Source organism: Nicotiana tabacum, chromosome 3 (assembly GCF_000715075.1).
Source record: "Nicotiana tabacum cultivar K326 chromosome 3, ASM71507v2, whole genome shotgun sequence".
Classification (NCBI taxonomy): Eukaryota; Viridiplantae; Streptophyta; class Magnoliopsida; order Solanales; family Solanaceae; genus Nicotiana; species Nicotiana tabacum.
In genome coordinates, this window is record NC_134082.1 from 213,902,709 (window position 1) to 213,923,505 (window position 20,797).

A 20,797-nucleotide genomic window follows, 5' to 3' on the forward strand; every position below is an offset into this window, starting at 1 on the left:
ACTCCTTGAGTCACTTTCTATTCCATTTTCCCTATTGTCCCTTTCATACAAAGATACTTTAAAATTTGTTACTACTATGTAGTATCGGTGTTAGTCATGTAATTGCTTTTTTTAGCACTTAAAAATAGTTTTGGGCAGTTTATGTCTGTCAACTGCTCTAAACCAACTAAACCAAAAGATTCTACATTGATTACAAAGACAAGTGGGTATTACTTCTTTCTCCCTCGTCACTCGGCAAGCAGTGGATAAGCGGAGTTAGGATTTCAAACTTTATATATTTTGAATTTTGTTAGGATAACTTCAAATGCTAATAACCGAATTTTAAATTTAATATGTGTATATATTTAATAAATTTTTGTACATTGATATATCCCTTTAACAAAAGTTACTGGATTCTATCTCTATCCCTTATAAGCACGAGGCACCGGGGGAGAAAAACAACAACAAGCAAGCAATTTTCCCACAACCCCAGTATTTTCCCACCAGGGGCGAAAAGCAATTGCTGTTTTTGGAAGAAAACAGTGTTCTTCTCGACCTGCATGTCAACTGTCGTTGTCAATAATTGTAACAATAAAAATAGTGAGCCAAAGCAGTGAAAAACCAAGGTGCAAGATGGCTCAACGACAATAGAGGATTCTCATTTTCAGCTAAACTACGCGTACAAGAAAACATGGGTAATTCCCCTTTTTGTTGGTACAAAAGAAGAGAGCTGTGCGCATGAAAACAAAATATGCAAATTTTCCTACCATGGGAGAGCAAATAATGCTAATTGTTCAATGGAAGTAAGAAGCAAATGGCACTTGCAAATTGGCAAAATGGCACTGTCGTGTGTGATATTTTCCTTGGAATACAACTGACTCCATTGCACATAGACAAAGGAAGAGGAATTGTCCACAAGGTTACGTGTATCAAAGGCAACTAAAACATTTTAGCCATAGACTAGTTGGTTAACCACCTCCTTGTGTTTTCTCTTCCTGATGCTATCCTTGGAAAAAAAAAAAAAAAAAGGGTATCTAAGCTTTTAACTATGTTTAGTCGGCCCATTCACTACAAGAAATAAGCCTAATTGTGGAGGTTTATTTGTGGGGATCATAGGAAACCCCACTGTAAGATTATTCTATGGCGTTTTTTTTAATTGCCGCTGTATAATTCTTTTTGTGACGGTCTTATTGTAGGGGTTTTTTATAACCTTCACAAATTGCAGCATATTGTGAAGGTTCATAAAATACTGAAATTTAATATAATTTGTGGCAGTTATAACCTCCACGATTTAAGGTGTCAACCAAAAATCTGAACTTTGAAAAAATCTGTCTATATAGAATAGAAGAAGCAAATTATTGGGATGATGCCAAGTGTCAAAATAAAAATTTAACAATTGTCAAATTTTAGGACAAAATTAGTTAAGTTGATTAATAATTAATTATTCTTTTTGAATTTAAATTTAAAACAAATAAATAGCTATATATTTTTTAAAAACTATATATATATATATATATATATATATATATATATATATATATATATATATATATATATATATAGAACTTCAAATCTAGAGATATAGTAAATGATAAGGCTAATTTATTTTTTGGAGATGAGAAAGTTTTTTGAATAATAATTCATATGGTCATGCTAGATGCTATATGGATAAGATAAAACTAAAGACAAAAACATAAACAATAATTTCAAAAAATAAATAAAATAGACAAAGATATAATTTAACTTCTTATATAGTAATCTTAATATAAAAATTAAACTTTCATATTTAATTCAAACAGGAAGAAGAATCCAATTTAATTTCTTATTGAAAATAATATAAATATAATTATTACAATTATTAGTAGATTTATGACATATATTAAAAGAACTTCTCTATTTAACAGTTGAACTAATTCAATAACATCCATTTAGAAAAATAATACAATAATATTCGTATTATAGATAAACACTAAATTAAAAAAATCAAAATAATGTAGAGTAAAAACTAATGCATACAAAGGAGAATAGATATAATGTGTCTATCCACATTATTTGACAAAATTAAGTAAATAAATAATACTCGAAAATATCACTGATAAATTTAATTATCAAAATAATAATGAAAAAGCCATACAAGATAAAGTCAAGTTAAATTTCAAGAGTAATATAAAATTATATTCATTAGTATTAAATTAGTAATTTATTAAAAATATATGGCAATTTAATAATATTAATAAATGGATAATATAATTAGATAAGCAAGGGAGAAAAAGGAAATAAAATATAAATTTTAGAATTATGATGACAAAAGTCATACATATACATAACTAAAATTATAATAAACAAATTGTTATAAACGAAGAATACTAAAAAAAGGAATTTCAAGCAATAGCGTAAAAATGTATATACTAATTCAAATTCTCATGTGGAAAATTTTAGTTATTAAGTAGAACTCATAATTTCATAATGAAAAATATAAAAATATAAAGATATTATTAGGATATTATGCATAAGATAAGCATGCCTACATACATACATACATACATACATACATACATACATACATACATATATATATATATATATATATATATATATATATATATACACACATATATATATTATTAAAAATATTGATAGGTTTTTTATAAAAATAATAAAAGGCTTTTCACTTTATACTTTTGATAAATTCAAAATTATAGTTTAGTAAAAAAAAATATTACATTATTTATTTTTAGGAAACTACAAAATGAGAAAACTAATCAAATATTGCATTAGAAAAGAACGTATGAAAAGAGGGGGAATTGGGAAATTTTTGAGGTGATTTTCACCATATGAATTGGGGTAAGTGTTCTCTACTCAATTTTGGTTATATTCCATGAATCTATATTTTGAGGTGATTTTCATCATATGAATTGGGGTAAGTGTTCTCTACTCAATTTTGGTTATATTCCATGAATCTATCTCTGATTTTAGCTTTTGGTTGAATTTTAAAGAGGAAATTGAGGGTTTTGGCCTAAAGTTTCATAATATGAATTTTTGATTTTTGGAGTCGGAATTGAGTGAAACTAGTATAGTTGGACTCGTAATTGAATGGGTTGTCGAATTTTGTGAGTTTTGTCGGGTTCCGAGGCGTGGACCTAGGTGTGATTTTTGTCCAGATTTCGGATTTGAATTAAGATTCAATTTTTATCATTTAGAATTGTTTTCTTGGGCTTTATTTGATGTATTTGAGTTGCTTTTGGCTAGTTTTGAACCGTTTAGAGGTCCCTACGCGCGTGATGGCATTTTTGGAGCATCACTTGGCTTGCTCGGTATTGTTATTGGCTTGTTCGAGGTAAGTGTTTTGCCTAACTTTGTTGAGAAAATTTTTCCTCCTATTTGTCATTGTTTGCTACATACGGGGGTGATACATATATGAGGTGATAAGCGTATATGTATGTATCCACGGTTAATCATGCTCGGGGGGGGGGGGGATTATATTATATATCTGTTTGTAGAATTTCGTGACCTTCTTGCTTTATGCCTCACTTAACTTCTAGATATTGAGAACATAGTACTAAATATTAGAATCGAGACTTAGCATATATAACTTGATCAAATTTGATGGAATTATGAGAATACATTGATGCGTCTAATTCGGTCATCTCTATGCATAATCATTAATACATTGCTACAACCGATATTTTGAGATGCTAGATTCCATACTTGTGTTGTTGATGAATTGTGGGATTTGTGGAAGTACTTGAATTATATGGCCCTTGAGGGTTCATTGAATTATTGTTGGCTTGTAAAGTAGTGATTGAGAATTTGTTTGTAATATTCGTTGAACACTCTCCTCGATGTTATTTATACTTCCTGCCTTGCCATTTTATTGATATTCATATGCTTGGTAAGGAAGAGTGTAAAGCACGAAGGGTGATGTCGTGACATTTTATATTCATTATCATGTGAGGAAGAGTATAAAGCATGAAGGGTGATGTCATGCCATTTTATATTCATTATCATGTGAGGAAGAGTGTAAAACACGAAGGGTGATGTTGTGCCATTTCATTCTTATTGTTATGCTTTTAATATCGTGAGGTCATCGTACCATCTTTGTAAATTCCAAGTCTTAGAAGCTCATGGGCCATACTACCACGGTGTTACTCATTGAATTATAATTAGATGTTAAAATAGAAAAGTGCTATTGGGTGTTATGTGATAGAAGGATGGCTATCAAAGTGAAAGGTAAGTTTACATAACAATTATAAGACTAACAATATTATATGGTAAGGAGTGTTATATAGTAGAGAGCGTTGGACCGCTAACATTTAACATATCCACAAGACGAGTGTTGTAGATATACAAATGCTAATATGGATGTGCGGTTAATCGGTTATAGAAGATTAAATAAGATAAAAAATTATCATATTCGCTAGAGGTGCAAGTAACACGTATTGAGAATAAAATAAGAGGTCACTTCAGATGGCTTGATAATAACCTGTGCCAACCTACAGATGTACCGGTCTATATGTATGAAAGAAAAAAGTAAATTGCAAAATATATGGACAAAAATTTCTTTTATTTTCATAATATTAGGGTTTTGAATTTCAACAAATAGTAATTATACAAATGTGTTACATTTTATCTAATCAAGGATATTTAGCAATTTGAATATTAAATGGATTATTTTAATAATTTTATTTGAATTTGTTCAATTATGTTTAAGTATGTTTATTATTAAATTAGTTCAATTTCCCAAAATTTCTTTTATTTAAATAGTTAAAAGGAAATATAAAAGAGAAAACAGAGAAAAGAAAATATTAAAAAGACAATATTGGCCACCATCTTCCTAGGTTTCCAACTCCATATTAGGGGGTAATTGCGATATTAGTCTGAAAATTATAGAACCGGGCAAAATTCCCTCTCTTTTTTCCCCTTGTTTCAAATGGTACAGTTAGTTCCCTCTCTCACAAATCTGTTAGCAGGGCTCAATCCTCTCTTCATCTTCTCTCCGGAGCCAGTGGGGCGCAAACCGAAGAACAACGGTTCGTACTTTTCCATCCTCTTTCTTACTTCTATATGCTCTATATTGTCTTTGCTTATTTTCCGATATAGGGTTCCTAACCAGAATTGTTCTCGATATGTTTTTGGATCTATATAGTTACAAGTATTTGAGTTATATTTGTTTCAATTGTTGTGTACATTCCTTTATTTCGAGGTCCAATTGAAAATCTTACCCTTTTAAAAGTCATTGTTTTTGGGGAAATGCTTGTGCTTTTGAGAAAAAGAGTCTATAGTAAGAGGCTGTCTATTTGTATTAGGTGGTGTTCGAAATATCTCTTGTCTTTTATGGTTGATGGGGGTTGTTTGTACGTAATTGGATGGTGTGACGACCTGACCGGGCGTTTTAAAAATTTATGCCCCGATTCCCCATTAACTGTTTTCCCCAAGTTTATTTCTGCTATTTTGATTTGTCGGGATGTTCGGTTTTGAGTTTCGGATAGTTTTAGGACACTTAGTCCCTAAATGAGAGCTTGAGTGTTGGAAAGTTGATCGTAGTCGGAACAGTGTGAAGACGGCCTCAGAATGGAAATCCGATGGTTCCGTTAGCTCCGTTGGGTAATTTTGGGCTTAGAGGCGTGTTTAGATTGTGTTTTGGAGGTCCGTAGCTAATTTAGGCTTGAAATGCCGAAAGTTGAATTTTTGAAGTTTCCGGTTCGATAGTGAGATTTTGATCCGAGGGTCGGAATGGAATTCCGGAAGTTGGAGTATCTCCATAGTATTTAATGCGACGTGTGTACAAAATTCAGGTCATTCGGACGACGTTTGATAGACTTTTTGATCGAAAGCATATTTTTAAAGTTTTTGGAATTATTAGGCTTGAATCCGATAAAAATAGGAGTTTTAATGTTGTTTTGAGCGTTCTGAAGGGTGGAATAAGTTTGAATGATGTATTAGGATTGGTTGGCAGGTTTGGTTGAGGTCCTGGGGGCCTCAGGTGTGTTTCGGATGCTCAACAGGTCATTTTTGGACTTAGAGGATTGCAAAAAATGCAGTAGGTCTCCAGTTTTGGTTTCCTTCTTCGCGTTCGCGAAGAGGAGTTGGGGTTGGTGGAAGCTTAACGCTTTGCGTTTGCAATGATGGTCGCGTGTTCGTGAAGCTGAGAGGTCGTATGCCTACGCGTTCGCGTAGAAGGGTGAAGTTTGCTACCGCGTTCGTGACAGGGGCATCGCGTTCGCGATGAAGGACATCTGGGCCAAGAGAAGTTGCGCTTCGCGAACGCGAGGGTCTTTCCGCGTTCACGAAGAAGGATTTACCTGGGTAGATTATAAAATTTCAAAGTCAAGAGTGTAGCCATTTTTATAAAAAATTGAGTTTGAGAGCTCGGATTTGAGCGAGATTTTGAGGAATTTTCAGAGATATCAATTGGGTAACGATTCCTTACTCCTTTTTGTTTGTAACCCATTAATCTAAACATGAATTCATCATTTAATTTCGGATTAGAGATGAAAATTGGGAAAAATTGGAAGAAAGTTTTTAGACCTAGAATTTGACTTTTGATTGGGAATTTGACCTTGGATTTGGATAATTTTGGTATGCATGAACTCGTGAGAGCGTGAGGATTCTGAAAATATAAATTTTACCCGATTACAAGACGTGGGCCCGAGGGGCGTTTTGGTCATTTTACCTAATTTTGCGTATTAGCTTAGAATTTTTTTGTAGAATCGGTTACTTGAAGTGTTATTTACATTATGCAATTGAATTAAATTGATTTGGGCCATTTGGCGTCGAGTACTCGTGGCAAGAGCGTGGTTTCGGGTTGATTTTGAGCCGGTTCGAGGTAAGTGGCTTGCCTAACCTTGTGTGGGGGACCTTTCCCCTTAAGATTTGGTATATTTGGTAATTGAAATGCCTTGTACGTGGGGTGACGAGTGCGTACTTGTGCTAATTGTTGGAAATCCGGTTTTTATTAAGTAATTACTAGTATGTTTCCTTTTCTGTTTTTATTACTCGCACTATTATGCCTGTTGTTAGCTTAAGAAAGCATGTCTAAGCGATTTAATTGCTTTATTTGCCTAAACTGCCTCACCTGAATTTTGTGCAGCATGCTAAGCTAGAATTACTTGTTGCCTTAATATGAAATTTGTCATTTCTGAATATTTTCCTGTTGCTGCCGTGTATTTACATTGGGATTACGGATGTGGGATTTCGGTAGCTCTCCCTTGTCTGTTTATTTGGGACTACGGATGTGGGATTCCGGTAGATCCCCTTGCACAGTTATATGGAACTGCGGTACTGTACCCGGTAGATTCTCCCAGTACTGGGTATTTACATTTGGGGAATACGGAACGGGATTTCAGTAGATTCCCAGCGCATTATGAGTTAGACTACGGGACGACACCCGGGAAATCCATTGGACATTTACATTTGGGGGCTACAGGACGGTATCATGATAGATCCCCGGTTGCTATCTTATTATTGAGCTGTGTTCCCTCGGTGATTATTTTGCCTCTGTTCTAGTTGTTGTTGCTCTTTCTGTTCTATGTTATTTCTTACTGTTGCACTTAATTATACTGTCTTGTTCTACACTGTTATACTTTGTATTTTATTTAACCTCAGTAGGGCCCTAACCTTCCTCGTCAATACCCGACTGAGGTTAGGCTTGACACTTACTGAGTACCGTGTGGTGTACTTATGCCCTTTCTACGCATGTTTTTTATGTGCAGATCTAGGTACCTTGACTCAGACTTACCATCCTTGAGGCGAGGCGACCGTTCGGAGACTTCGAGGTATATCTGCCGCATCCGCAGATCGAGGAGTCTTTCTCCACTCTCTCTTATAGTTACCGCCCTTCTGTATTTATTTTGTTTTAGACTATTCTGGAGTTAGAGCACTATGTAGTGATCCTTAGCTTGTGATTCATGGGTTTCCGGGTCTTGGAGATATGTATTGGTTTCTGAGAGTTAAATATCGTGTATGCCGAACGACACTTTTAAACATTGTCTTATTACTCTAATTCTGTTTTAAATTGTTTTACTTCTGCAAATTAATTTATTTTTCGCAATTTAGGCTTACCTAATCGTAGGGACTAGGTGCCGTCACGATGGTTCACGGAGGGCGAATCGGGTTCGTAACAGATGGATTGTGTGCTTAGGATGCCGGGTACAACGCAATGCACTCTTTCTATTTTGTCTGTCTTGTTATTTTTCCCCTTTTATGGGGTTTGATGATTATATTCTTTGGATGGCTAATTTTATACACTGCAAGAAGATTCTAAGTAATTACTTTGTAAATTTTGAGAATATTTTGTTCCTTAATTAGAAAGGACATCAAATGAGTTCTATTGTACGTGTGCAACTACTGCATCCTTGTACATCATGGACAGTTGGAAATATGAGTACAATTACATGAACTTTAGGTGATTGTTGTAGATATTTACCCACTGAATCAAAGGGCATTCTAACGCAATGAACTGATCATCCAGGATTTGAGCTAATCGCCATGGTAAAGCACCCCTTGTGGTTTGTTTACTTCTACAAATGTATTTGGAGTTTGTTTATCAGAAGTTGTTTTAATAGTACTTTTGAGCAACTTTAACTATGAATTGATTGTTGGACCAATATTAACAAATATTACTGGGCCGATAATGGTCAAACTTCTTATAAGTTACAACACATATCTCTTGTCACTCTAATCCTGTAACAGACCAACTTCTTTCTATCCTTGTGCACAACTATCTTTTATTTCAGAAAACAAGCTTCGCGAGTAATCATCGTCTTACATTAAGTAAAGTACTACATTAAACTTTGGCTAGCAGTTCCGCCTTTGTATTTTTGAAGCCTTATCTAACGTATCTAAACATGTCTTATCATTATAAAAGCTATTCGATGATTAGTCGGAGTAAGTGCTACAGATCATATTAAGAAGTAACATTGTCATATCACACATGACCTGTTTGGCTCAAAGAAGCATGGTGATTCTGTATCCATTCATGTAATGGATATATTTATAGTATTTTACCCTGTGAGTTCTAGTTTAGTACTTTTCATTTGCACAAAGTAAAAAATGGAAGTTCTTTTATTTTTATTTTTATTTTTTTTTGTTTTTGCAACTTTTGCTAGTTCTAGGTTTTTGATGTTGTATGCCCTGCTCTTCAGTTTTGCTTTATATAGTTGAATTTAATAACAAGAAAGCATGTATGTAATTACAAGCAACTAAACTTTTATGATTTTTATTTTATCGGTTAACAATTTTCTTCGTTTGTACCTTACATTCAATTTAATTATAATGTCAAGGTGATGTAAATCCATCGAGGGATAAATCCTTTACCAGTGCAAAGGTATTGATAGGCTGTTTTTATAGCATTGAGGAGTAAGTTATGTTTCTTACCTCATTTCTTGGCTAGGCATTTTTTTCAGAGAAACTTAATATTTATATAACATGCTTCTTAATATAGGAAGCTGCACCAATTGAAGAACATTTGCAGCTTTGAATATCAGTTGGATTGAAGCAAAGAAGTGGTAGCATTGAGAACAATAAATATGGTTGGCTCAATGACAACTGCTATATGGCTCAAGCAGGTATAAACTTGAGATACAACTTTAAACTCACAGCTTACATAAATTAATGATTTTAGTTATAAATTGATGGTTATGTATTTTCTTATTCCTAGGACTATTGTTTATAGAAATATCAGTACAATAATATATAGAAATAATAAGAGTCCTTGGCATTCTTATTGTATGAGGTGACGTGTAAGGACTACTGACCCCTCCCTGTAGACTGGGTGGGCTTTATTCCCTTACTCCCTTATGAGACACAACCATTCAAGCTTGCTTAAGATTTATATATCTCTAGCTTACCTTAGTGCCCACACATATTGGAATTCCATACAACTCATATGATCTTGAATATCACTCCTGATTTACTTCCCGTTCATTAGCCACGGTAGGTGTCATTTTCTTATGGAGTGCATGCAATGTTGTTGTAAGACTGTTATTATAAGACCATTCCCTCTTCTTTTTTTCTTTTTGTCTATAGTATAGTTATCTTATAAAATATAATATTAACATTCACATTGGTAAGAAAATTCAAGTTAATAAGATGTTAGCCACGTATTTACAATTCGTTATCTCGGATCTTATTGTAAAAATCGTTATTTATCAATATGAAGATTTAAGTATCTTAATTCAAAGTTCTAAAATATTTCTATTAATAATAAATAGATAGTCTTTCTTTCCATTTTTATAAAGATTTAGTATTTTTTTTTTATAAACTTCGTCTAAGCGAAAATAAGATAGTAAGTTCACAACTAAAAATATTTTTGGGGCCCCAAAATTTAGGGGCCCTAAAGCAAAGGCTTTACTATTGAGTCACCCCTGCCACTAGTCTAGATTCGTGTCGCGGTTCCCAAAGGGGGAAAATGATGTCATTTTCTTTATAACTATGTTAACTTTAACTTCATATTAGTCGCTCCAATTTCCAAATAACATTTGGACATTATTATTTAATCTTAGTACTTACAATATTTAATCAAAATACTTCCGAATTTGCTATTCTGATACAATGGAATTAGTCACAATGTCTTGCTAATATACAAGTTTTGATTTGCAACTATGCACAAGTTACATGTCACATTAGTAAAAGAGTAATGAATACTTATTACATATGAAACTTCTATATAGGTCACAAATTCAATGTTACTGGCAGGGAATCAGGAGACCTTGGAGAGGAGTTGAGGGGAAAAGACTGTTGTTTTGGGAAGAAAATACTAGTGTTCTTCTCGACCTGCATGTCAACTGTCGTGGTCAATAATTGTAACAGTAAAAATAGTGAGACAAGGTTGGGCCAAAGCAGTGAAAAACCAAGGTGCAAGATGGCTCAACGACAATAGAGGATTCTCATTTTCAGCTAAACTACGCGTACAAGAAAACATGGGTAATTCCCCTTTTTGTTGGTACAAAAGAAGAGAGCTGTGCGCATGAAAACAAAATATGCAAATTTTCCTACCATGGGAGAGCAAATAATGCTAATTGTTCAATGGAAGTAAGAAGCAAATGGCACTTGCAAATTGGCAAAATGGCACTGTCGTGTGTGATATTTTCCTTGGAATACAACTGACTCCATTGCACATAGACAAAGGATGAGGAATTGTCCTCAAGGTTACGTGTATCAAAGGCAACTAAAACACTAGTTGATTAACCAACTTTTATATATATATATGTTCGGCTATCTTTACACGTACCTCGACTAATTTTACGAGTACCTGCCAGTTGGTTAACCACCTTCTTGTGCTTTCTCTTCCTGATGCTATCCTTATTGTGGGATTGTACTCTTCCACTTCACTTTGTTTTGTGCTGATTTTGGACAACTTAATTCCTCTTTAGCTTTCATGTAGGAGCTACACAACTTCTAAACTATATTCAAATGAATAATTAAGACCTCTTATTTTGTATGGTAGTTGTTCTGGATCACAAATGTCAGAGTATATGTCTTTTACTATCTTGGAAAATAAGATGGGGGTATCTAAGTTTTTAACTATGTTTAGTCGGCCAATGAAATATAAGCATATATTAAAAGATTGAGGAAATTAAAGGCCTAATTATTTTCCCGCCTTCATATTTTATATATGCACTTTGCTCGGGCATTAGTGACGAGTAATAATTGTATTTACTTACTGTTTTTACTTAGAAGGGAAGTCTTTGAACGGCAAAGTTATTTTCGTGTGACCTATAGGTCATCGGTTTGAGCTGTGGAAGCAGTCAATACTATTTGTATTAGGTTAAGATTCTCTATATCACACCCCTTGGGGTGCGCCCCTTCCGTGGACCCTACACGAATATGGAATATCTTGTGCACCGGACAGCCCGATTAGAAATCCGACCAACACCACCACTTAACTAAAACATCATTGGTTCTATATATGCGTAGGACAAGGATGCATTCCATTTTACCATCAATTATAAGGTCCCTTTTCCAATATTTGAGTTTCTTTTTTCTTGAAAATTCATGCTCCCATGTTTAGTAAAGTGAAAGACAATGAATGTCACCAATACAGGATACGAATAAAGTCGTTTGTGTAGAGAAAACATGCTTCCAATTACTTCTATTAAACCATATGCAAACATACCAAATTTTGAAATTGAAAAACATAAAATGATTGAAAATTTGCAACTACAATCCAAGAAATGATAAGATTAATTATTCCAAGTCCCCCTTTTATGCAAGTATAAGGGAGCTAGGGAGGTTTAACATTCACTTTGATTTTTCTTCTTATGTTGGTAAAATTCAGGAAACATGCATACTGATCTGATAGGGCCACAGCAATTTTAATGGACCACAATGAGGAGATGATCTTGGGTAAATTTACCTTGATTTCAGTAGCTATAATAGTTGAAGACCAGCAATTAAGATTCCGACACCAAGGAATGCATTACAAAATCGGTGCTGGATTTCAAAGACTAGACTAGTGAAACTATAGCACATTGTATTAAAGTTTAAAAATATCCTATAAGTTAAACTCCAGTACATAGTGCTAGAGTTCGAAAACACTTCTGACCAGTGAAAACACCCAAAAGCTAAATTTACCTTGAATTTTTCATTGATTTCTGTAGCAATAATAGTTGAAGACCAGCGATTAAGATTCCGCCACCAAGGAATGCATAAGCAAATTCACTACGTGAAGACCAACAACTAAGATTTCGACTCTCTTCTTCTTTGGTTTTTTAGTATCAATAATCACGAAAGATGAGTTCAATCAACCAATTTGAGAAACAATAGGAAATACCAGGGGTCAATGGATATTTAAAAATCCATTAAACTAATCGAACTGTATCGCACTGAATTAATTTTGGGTTTTTAAAAAAACCGTAAGTTTTTATAGAAATTTATTACCATAGAGATAATTAGGATAAGTTTTGTATTTTACAAAACTAAACCGGAAAAATAATAAATTGTACCGAATAAATTTTACATGTGAAAAATATATTTATATGGTAAATTTAAAAATAATAAAGCATTAAATTTTTCCTTGGACCTTGGAATTATGAAAATGGTTACAAATCAACGAGTAATTTAACTCAAAATATTAATTCCTAAAACCTATTATGCTACTTCTACTTAAACTAAGTTATTTCGAGCATCTAGACACAAAGCATTTTAGTGATTATGAGTAGCAAACTATAATGCAGGGGCGTATCTAGGGGGTTCCATGGGGCACGTGAACCCATGCTCCCCGCCCTAAATCATGTATACTAAAGCTATATTTTTTTCAAAAATATTTAAATATATGTGTATGCACACATGCTCAAGATATTATATGATGTGATGGTTATTAGGTGTACCCCTCTAGGTGAGGTTGTGAGTTTAAATCTTATGTCAATCTTGTTTTTTTTTTTTGCTAGAAGTAGACGCCCATGGGAGATGGGCGTGTCTGGTGTTATTTTTTTTTGCATATTAATTAAGTAATTTTTTTGTTTGTTTTATTCTTTCAAAATTTTCACATATTGAAATTGCTATTCTTCTTCTGTCGCTGTAAAATCTTATATGATTAAACAAAATGTGTATATTAAAAGTAGTAGCAGTGTATGATGTAGCATAATCAATGGGTTCAACTGATCTCAATATTTTCAACATGGAAAAATATATATATATATATATATATATATATATATATATATAAGAAAATTACTATTTTTTAAGAATAATAATTTTGAACTTATAATTCCAAAAGTGCAATGGGCACGCAATCGTAAGAACTAAAAGTTGAACCCGTAAAATTTATATTCTAGATCCACCTCTTCTTACAGTTTGTTTGGATGATTGTTACATATCGTTTCATAATGTATCGTATTGTATCGTATTGTATTGTACTGTATCGTTTGATGAATACAATGTTTGGATGAATTGTGTCGTTTTGCCGTCATTTCATGGTATTATCCACCAGTAATATGATGAATAAACTTGCAATATTACAAAGAAAAATTATAATACGGTATATAAAAAGTTAGGGTAAATGATAAAATAAAATTATTTAATAATAATGAAGGGTGAGATTGAGAGAAAAACACAAGGAAATGACGCGACCACACCAAATCGGTCGTTACATAAAGTGATACATTTCATCGTTACGTAACGACGGATTTAGCGATACGATACAATAAAATTTAAGTAACAATCAAAACAAACATTGTATTTAAAGTAACAATACGATATGATACAATAGGTAACAACTATCCAAACAAGCTGTTAATAGTGCACCCATCCTGCCAAAATTCTGGATCCGCCTCTGCTACAATGTATTGAACATGTTTCCTTTCATATAATTTAGATTTATCTTTTTGAATATTTAATCTTCTATAGACTTTACTCTTGAGTCTCAACTTGGTTAATATCTTTTCACTCGTGTGATTTATATTTTCTTTATCTTTGCTTGATTTCTTTTACGTTGCTATAGAATAGTTGATGGATCTATACTCTGGCCATCTTTTATATTTTTTTAATTCATCACTCTTTAAATAGTAAAAGTTGCTAGAGAGTTTTGCTAAGTCCTATAAAAGGACATATGTTATTGCATTCTAGTTCTAGTGGTGACTTTTACATGACATTCAAAAAATACCAAAATTAACCGAATCTATATTGTCACGTCCCAAACTACCCCCTAGACGTGACTGGCACCCAGCTAACTACTCGCCAGGCGAACCATATTTTCTTACCTTATCCATTAATTTGCAGTATTTGATTAATCAAATGAGTATCCAAATAATATGACAATTAATTACGAACAATTAATATCTTGAAATATTATACTGAAACTCTAGCCCATATCTCAGACTAGACCATGGAGCATCTAAGAGAATTACAAAAGACATCATATGAATATATAATAAAAATTCTTTTGGCAGCCTCCACGAATAATGCGGCGGCTTACCTCAATAACTGAATCAACTCTAGCGAACTCGTCAGCTACTAGCTCCGTCTTCATCAATAGTATATGCATGGACATGCAGGTAAGGAGTGAGTTATACGTAAATATAACCCAGTAAGATCATCGACCCACCAAACTGAATAACTGTGGAACAAGTTTTAGAAAATACAAATACACAACGAGCGCATAAATCTTTCATCATATAATTTCTCTATAAGGTCCAAACAATTATGCAATAATAATATTATTTATATCTCAACACAATCTACATTAAGAACTTGTCATTAACGACATTGCAGGAAATTAATCAAACACCCCGACGAGTCCACATCAGCATACACAGTGCCTCAAATCTATCACGGCGACATACACAATGTCTAAAATCTATCACCGCAGCATACACAATGCCCTAAATATATAGCGGCAGCATATACAGTGCCCTAAATCTATCACGGCGGCATACACAATGCCCCAAATATATTACGGCAGCGAAAAAATAATTTCTAATGCCCCAACAAGCACAAGGCTACGCCACATCACACTACACTACAAATCACTTATTAAATAATTTTAGCTTTTTACAAAATAATATATATTTGTGGCTGGTCAAATACCGCCGATTCTGCCAAGCGCACGCTCGTTCCAACACATGGACTAGGTAGAAAAAAATTATACTTTCAAAACAAATTTTAGAAAAAGCAAACACCCAAAGTTTAAAGTCTCTCTTACCTTGCTAACGGGAAGTTTCTCAACCTTACAACATCTAGAATACCAGCTAAACGGTTTCCAATGACCTCAATCCATCCAAAATATTAAATAACACGTCCTAATTAGTCTAGTTGAGTAACTTTCATAAATTTAGGACAAGCCAAAATTAAAGCCAAGATCTAATTAATAAAAATTTGTATACAAATAAATGCCAAACTAGGTACTGTAACGCTGCAATGTAACGTCTTAGAAGAACTCACCTGCTTATACCATTCCTTTCTAACATGCAAATATCTACAACTTTCATATAATAGTTAAATTCCTAACCATTATTCTCATTATTTTTAGCTTATGCATTACTAAACTCATGACATAATGATTGTTCCTATATTCTAATGTACTAACTGATACAAATTCGTTACTGAAGCAAATCAGTATAAAAATCTTGTTTTCAAATTCCTAAATCTTATATCTCATCTTTAAAAGTCACTCCTCATTATAATTATTTCTTTTTATCATTGTCTTAATCATTATCAAAATATACATTGATAATTATATTACTACTATTTAATTAATTATGCTACTAAAGGATAGGAATAGATATAAATTTACCTGATCACTTAGGTTCCTTCACTAGCTTCTCATGTAGAAGTTAGTCAACTTAAACAGCAACGCTTTGTCTCTTTCAATTACTGTGCGTCATTGTTTGCAAGCCTTTTTGTATTATTTTATCTCCTTTATGCTCTCCGATTAGTTACGACTGATGGTGCCTCTTTAGAGTTAATGTGTTTTTTCGGGCATTTGTATCTATACCCGTTTTTTATGTCATGTTTTAATTTGTGTCCGCTTTGCAAAAAAAAAGTACAAGCGTACTCGCTTTTACGCATAACTTCAGCATACGGGGCTGAAGTAGCAAAGGCAATCACGCAAAACTTCAGCATTCTAATAGTCGGGCCTGAAGTTCAGCTCTAGAGCTGACGTTTTGTTGTGTAACTAGCGAACTTCTGCTCTGGAGCTGAAGTTTTTGTTTGTAACTGGCGAACTTCAGCTCTAGAGCTGAAGTTTTTGTTTTTGTAACTGGCGAAAGTTTTTGTTTTGTAACTGGCTTATATATCTATATAAAAGTTATAATCTTTACCCGGTTATTTTTGTCAGCAATAGTATTTTACATTGTCATTGCTATCAAACTCGTCAAATCTAGTTTACCTTATAAAAAAAACGTCACATCTAATTAACAAGAAGCACATGAACGTGAGATTGCGAGATCAGGTCCTGATTCAGTAACTCCACAATATTCTCTAGCCAAACTAGTTAAAATGATTACTTACAGCCTGCAAAATAATTGACTTGTAGCAGATAGCATTTACATAGCTCTTTTCCATATAGCTAGTGTCAAATACCAGTAGTGAATGCTCCTAGAAATTTTAATGGCCAGGATTGATCTCTCCTTTTTGTTGCTTTTCTTGGCTTATCCATTCTCACTATAGGGGTAATTAATTATAAGTTTCTTAATTTTTCTTTAATAGCTGAAATTATGGTTGTTGTTAATTGTGGATTTTCTTTGTGTGAATACAGGTTATATACATAGCTGTAACAGATTTCTTGTAAAAAAGGGAGAAGGAGAAGTTTGAGAAAGAAGAGGCGGATATAACTTTGAGGAGGAGAAGAAGGAGGAGAAAGGGGACTGAAGTTATTTAAAAAGTGGGTACAAGTTAAAAGTTTAAAAAAAATGGGTATAGGCTAAATGGGGGCGACCAAATAAGGCTTCATAAAGCACCATCTTTTAGGTCTAATTAGCCATTTATAGATACTTTTTGCTATATTACGTGTTATAGATACCTTTTATGTTTTATACAATGTATTTTATGTATTTAAACTATTGTATTCATTAATACAATAGAAAAAATAGGCGTTAAAAAGGGAATTCCAGCTAAGGTTGATATGTATTTAACTGTATTCACGCGACATTAATGTGAATACAGTAACGTATTTGCGCAAAATCTGGAAGGTTAAACTAGTTAATAATGGAAGGAAATCAAATCACATGATATTCTCCTAATTTAACTCAACTAACAAAAACTAGTACCCATTAATCTGTATTCTTCCATACACGATTCAAGCTAAAAAAAAAAAAAGCAGCGAAAACCAGAGCAACATTTGTTCGAAGTTCTTCCATTCACTTCTCCTTTTTCTCTTTTCGCAGATATCAATTCAACCACAGAAAATTAGATTGATACAAATTATATACAAAATACGACATAGTTCCTTTTATACATATGGCAAGTTTAACAGTGTTGTTGCATCATTCTGGCAAGTGGAACGATGAGGGCAATTACATCGATTTTTCAATTAAGGGAATACTCATAAAAGAGTATGCCTCCTTTAATGATCTGGTTGCTTCAATTTCTAATCAACTGGTATAGATTTGAGCTCAAAGTCCACTAAAATTCAATATAAAGTAGAAGGAAATTGCACGCCAATGGAAATACACAATGATATGGGTTACAGAGTGTATGTAGAATTGAAAAAAGAGAACAGAGAATTTGGTATGTATCCTTTGTGCATAACAACTATTGAAAAAGAACTTGTATCCGGAGGTAGTTTAAATCAAGGCGACATTGTGCAAATAAACGAAGCAGTTCAAAGGAACGATTCCGATACAGATGATACGCTGGCTCTAGATTTTGTCAATTCAGGAGAAGCGATTGGAGTGTTCGAACTCCACAAGGATTTGATAATTTCAAAAACTAATCAAAGGGAGGTTATGGTTGGACAAGTGTATAAGGATAAGGTTACATTGAAAGAGGTGATGGAGAATTATGTTATGGCTCAAAGGTTTCAATTCCGGATTGATAGGTCTAATGCTGTCAGGTTTGCATGTATTTAAGTTTTTTTTTTTGTATTTTCTATTATTGATTCGAGCTCTAAGTTTAACGTTGTTGTATTTATGCGTATTTGTGGATTTCCTCTTGATTATTACAGATGTAGTTAACATATGTTTGTTTATGGTCCTTAAATACATGTATTCATATGTATTTTACTGGTATAATTACATTATAGTGGCTCTAATTATTTTCTTATTTTGTCTACTATGGTTTTAAGTGTATGCATATACCCAATATTGTATTCAGTTGTATTCATTGTATTTAAATGCATATAACTATAATTGAATTCAGTAGTATAAAATTTTTTATATATAGATGTCAGTATGTAAAATAATCAAATTGTATTCGTGTGTATATGAGTGAATTTTTTTGTAAACACTTATGCTAATCATATGTACAATGATTAATTCTTTGCAACTATGCATTATTATGTATTTCAGAAGATTGTGAATGGAGGTTTAAGGCTTCATGCATTAACAAATCAGAACTATTCAAAGTGAGAGAATTCATTGATAACCATATATGTCCGCTGAAGGACAAGGTGTATGAGCAGCGGCAGGCAAGTAGCAGCCTTATAGGTGGTATGATAAGGCCTAAGCTTACTAATCATAAGAGGAAATACACCCCAAAGGATATTATTGATGATGTGAAAACTTTGATTTCCGCTTGGAGGACCTTGCTTATCATTGGTTAACCACTTTCTTTGTCAACCTTATCACCGAAAATACCTTTGATCTGTTCACCCAACATCCTCGATCTATTTCATTGTTCATGAATTGACATATACCAAACATTTGTATTTCACATGAATCCCAAAGCACGCTGATTGTTACCAACTCAGTGCGCACGCTGTTCTTTCCTGACTTACGCTACTTTGATGTGCTACCCAGATCCCGGTTTATGCAATTGGAAAGCTGGTGGCAAATTTTGAAGTCATTTCTCACTTTTTCTGACCAAACAGACTCAGGAAGAGGAAGTAAATGAGACAAAAGGAACAGAGTAAAGGACAATGGAAAGAGATGATTCCTAACAAAAAAACTACAAAGTAAAAATTTATCAGATGTGGATACCAACTCTAATGACCATGACATGCACATGTGGCCTAATCTATCAAGCAAGTCTGATGTTCAACTCCTGTTATACCCCTAAGCTGTGAAACTGGGCTTCAATGCTCCGATTATCCAATCTGATTCACAATCCTTATTCGACTTGTAGTGCCCAAAGGGTTTTTACCATCAAGCCTCTTTCATTCTGTTCTTTCTCTCTACTTACCGTCACCTTACAGTGCCTGTGAAGGTTTTCACCAATAAGACTCTCTCATTTTGTTCTTTTCTTCTTATTTCCTCTAATTCTACAGATGACAAGGCATTAACCATGGTAAAAATATCATATACTTTTGGCATGTCTAAACTCAGCACTCTCAAAGATTATCTAGGAGGTCTTTTGGACTGTAATGTGGCTTTTGAACAGGGTTAGAAAGAAAGGATATCATAAAGACTCAAAATAACTAAGACAACGGAGTTAATTTATTTACAACTTTTGGAATCCATTCTAAAAAACTTTGCCCCAATTCTGAAACAAGGGAATTTTTTTTTTCCTTTTTCTTTTTGAGATGGAACTTATAAGAAATACTGCCCTACTCTCGACTTCGTAGATTTTGAAATATTTTATTTTTGATTTTGATGTAATAACGAGACCGCGGACCGGAACATCGATCGGCGCTCCACCTCGGCATACTCCATCACCTCATTCATTTCTGAACTACACATGGCCTGATTCCTTTATATCCAAGGATATGTAGGCAGCTCAGATGCCAGGGCTCGGTCACATTCTCCTTTCTTTCAGCTCTTGGCCTCTCTAAATAAGGGTCGGGTCAAAAAAACTTGTCTAGTCATTCTTTGTCTGAATCTTTGCGTTTCCGTCAAAGAGGGGCAGCTGTAGACATGTTATTTTTTACCCTCCCCGAAATTTCACCCATTTTAGCGTAAAATAGTTAGTTTAGGCCTAATATCGATATTTCAATTAGTTTTGACTCTTTTACTTTATTTTATCAACAAACAAACTTACAAAAATATTTCTTCTTTTTTTTACTTTTAGTTTATATACTTTCATAAAACTTACACTTAGTCTCTTTTAAGGAAGCTTAAGTTGGAAAAGTCAACCGGATATTGACTTATGTGTTAGAGGGCTCGAAATGCAAATTTTATGGTTCGGATAGCTTAGTTAGGTGATTTGGGACTTAGGAGTGTGTCCGGAATATTTTTGTGATGGCCGGTGTAGAATTAAGCTTGAATTGGCAAAGTTAGTATTTTGG

The 20,797-nt window shown here is 33.5% G+C and overlaps 1 long non-coding RNA gene across 4 annotated transcripts; it reads left to right on the forward strand.

Annotated features, from left to right (window-relative positions):
* The first annotated feature begins 4,843 nt into the window (after nt 1-4,843).
* On the forward strand, nt 4,844-11,422 carry LOC107808241 (uncharacterized). Of its 4 annotated transcripts, none has more exons than XR_012708167.1 (6): nt 4,844-5,009; nt 7,692-7,754; nt 8,035-8,469; nt 9,261-9,336; nt 9,422-9,545; nt 10,675-11,422. It is a non-coding gene; the product is annotated as an uncharacterized LOC107808241 (long non-coding RNA). The 4 variants fall into 4 exon arrangements; XR_012708168.1 differs by having other exon boundaries at nt 4,848-5,009; nt 8,035-8,127; nt 10,650-11,422; XR_012708169.1 differs by having other exon boundaries at nt 4,851-5,009; nt 8,035-8,127; nt 9,261-9,304; nt 10,675-11,416.
* The last annotated feature ends 9,375 nt before the right edge of the window (nt 11,423-20,797 follow it).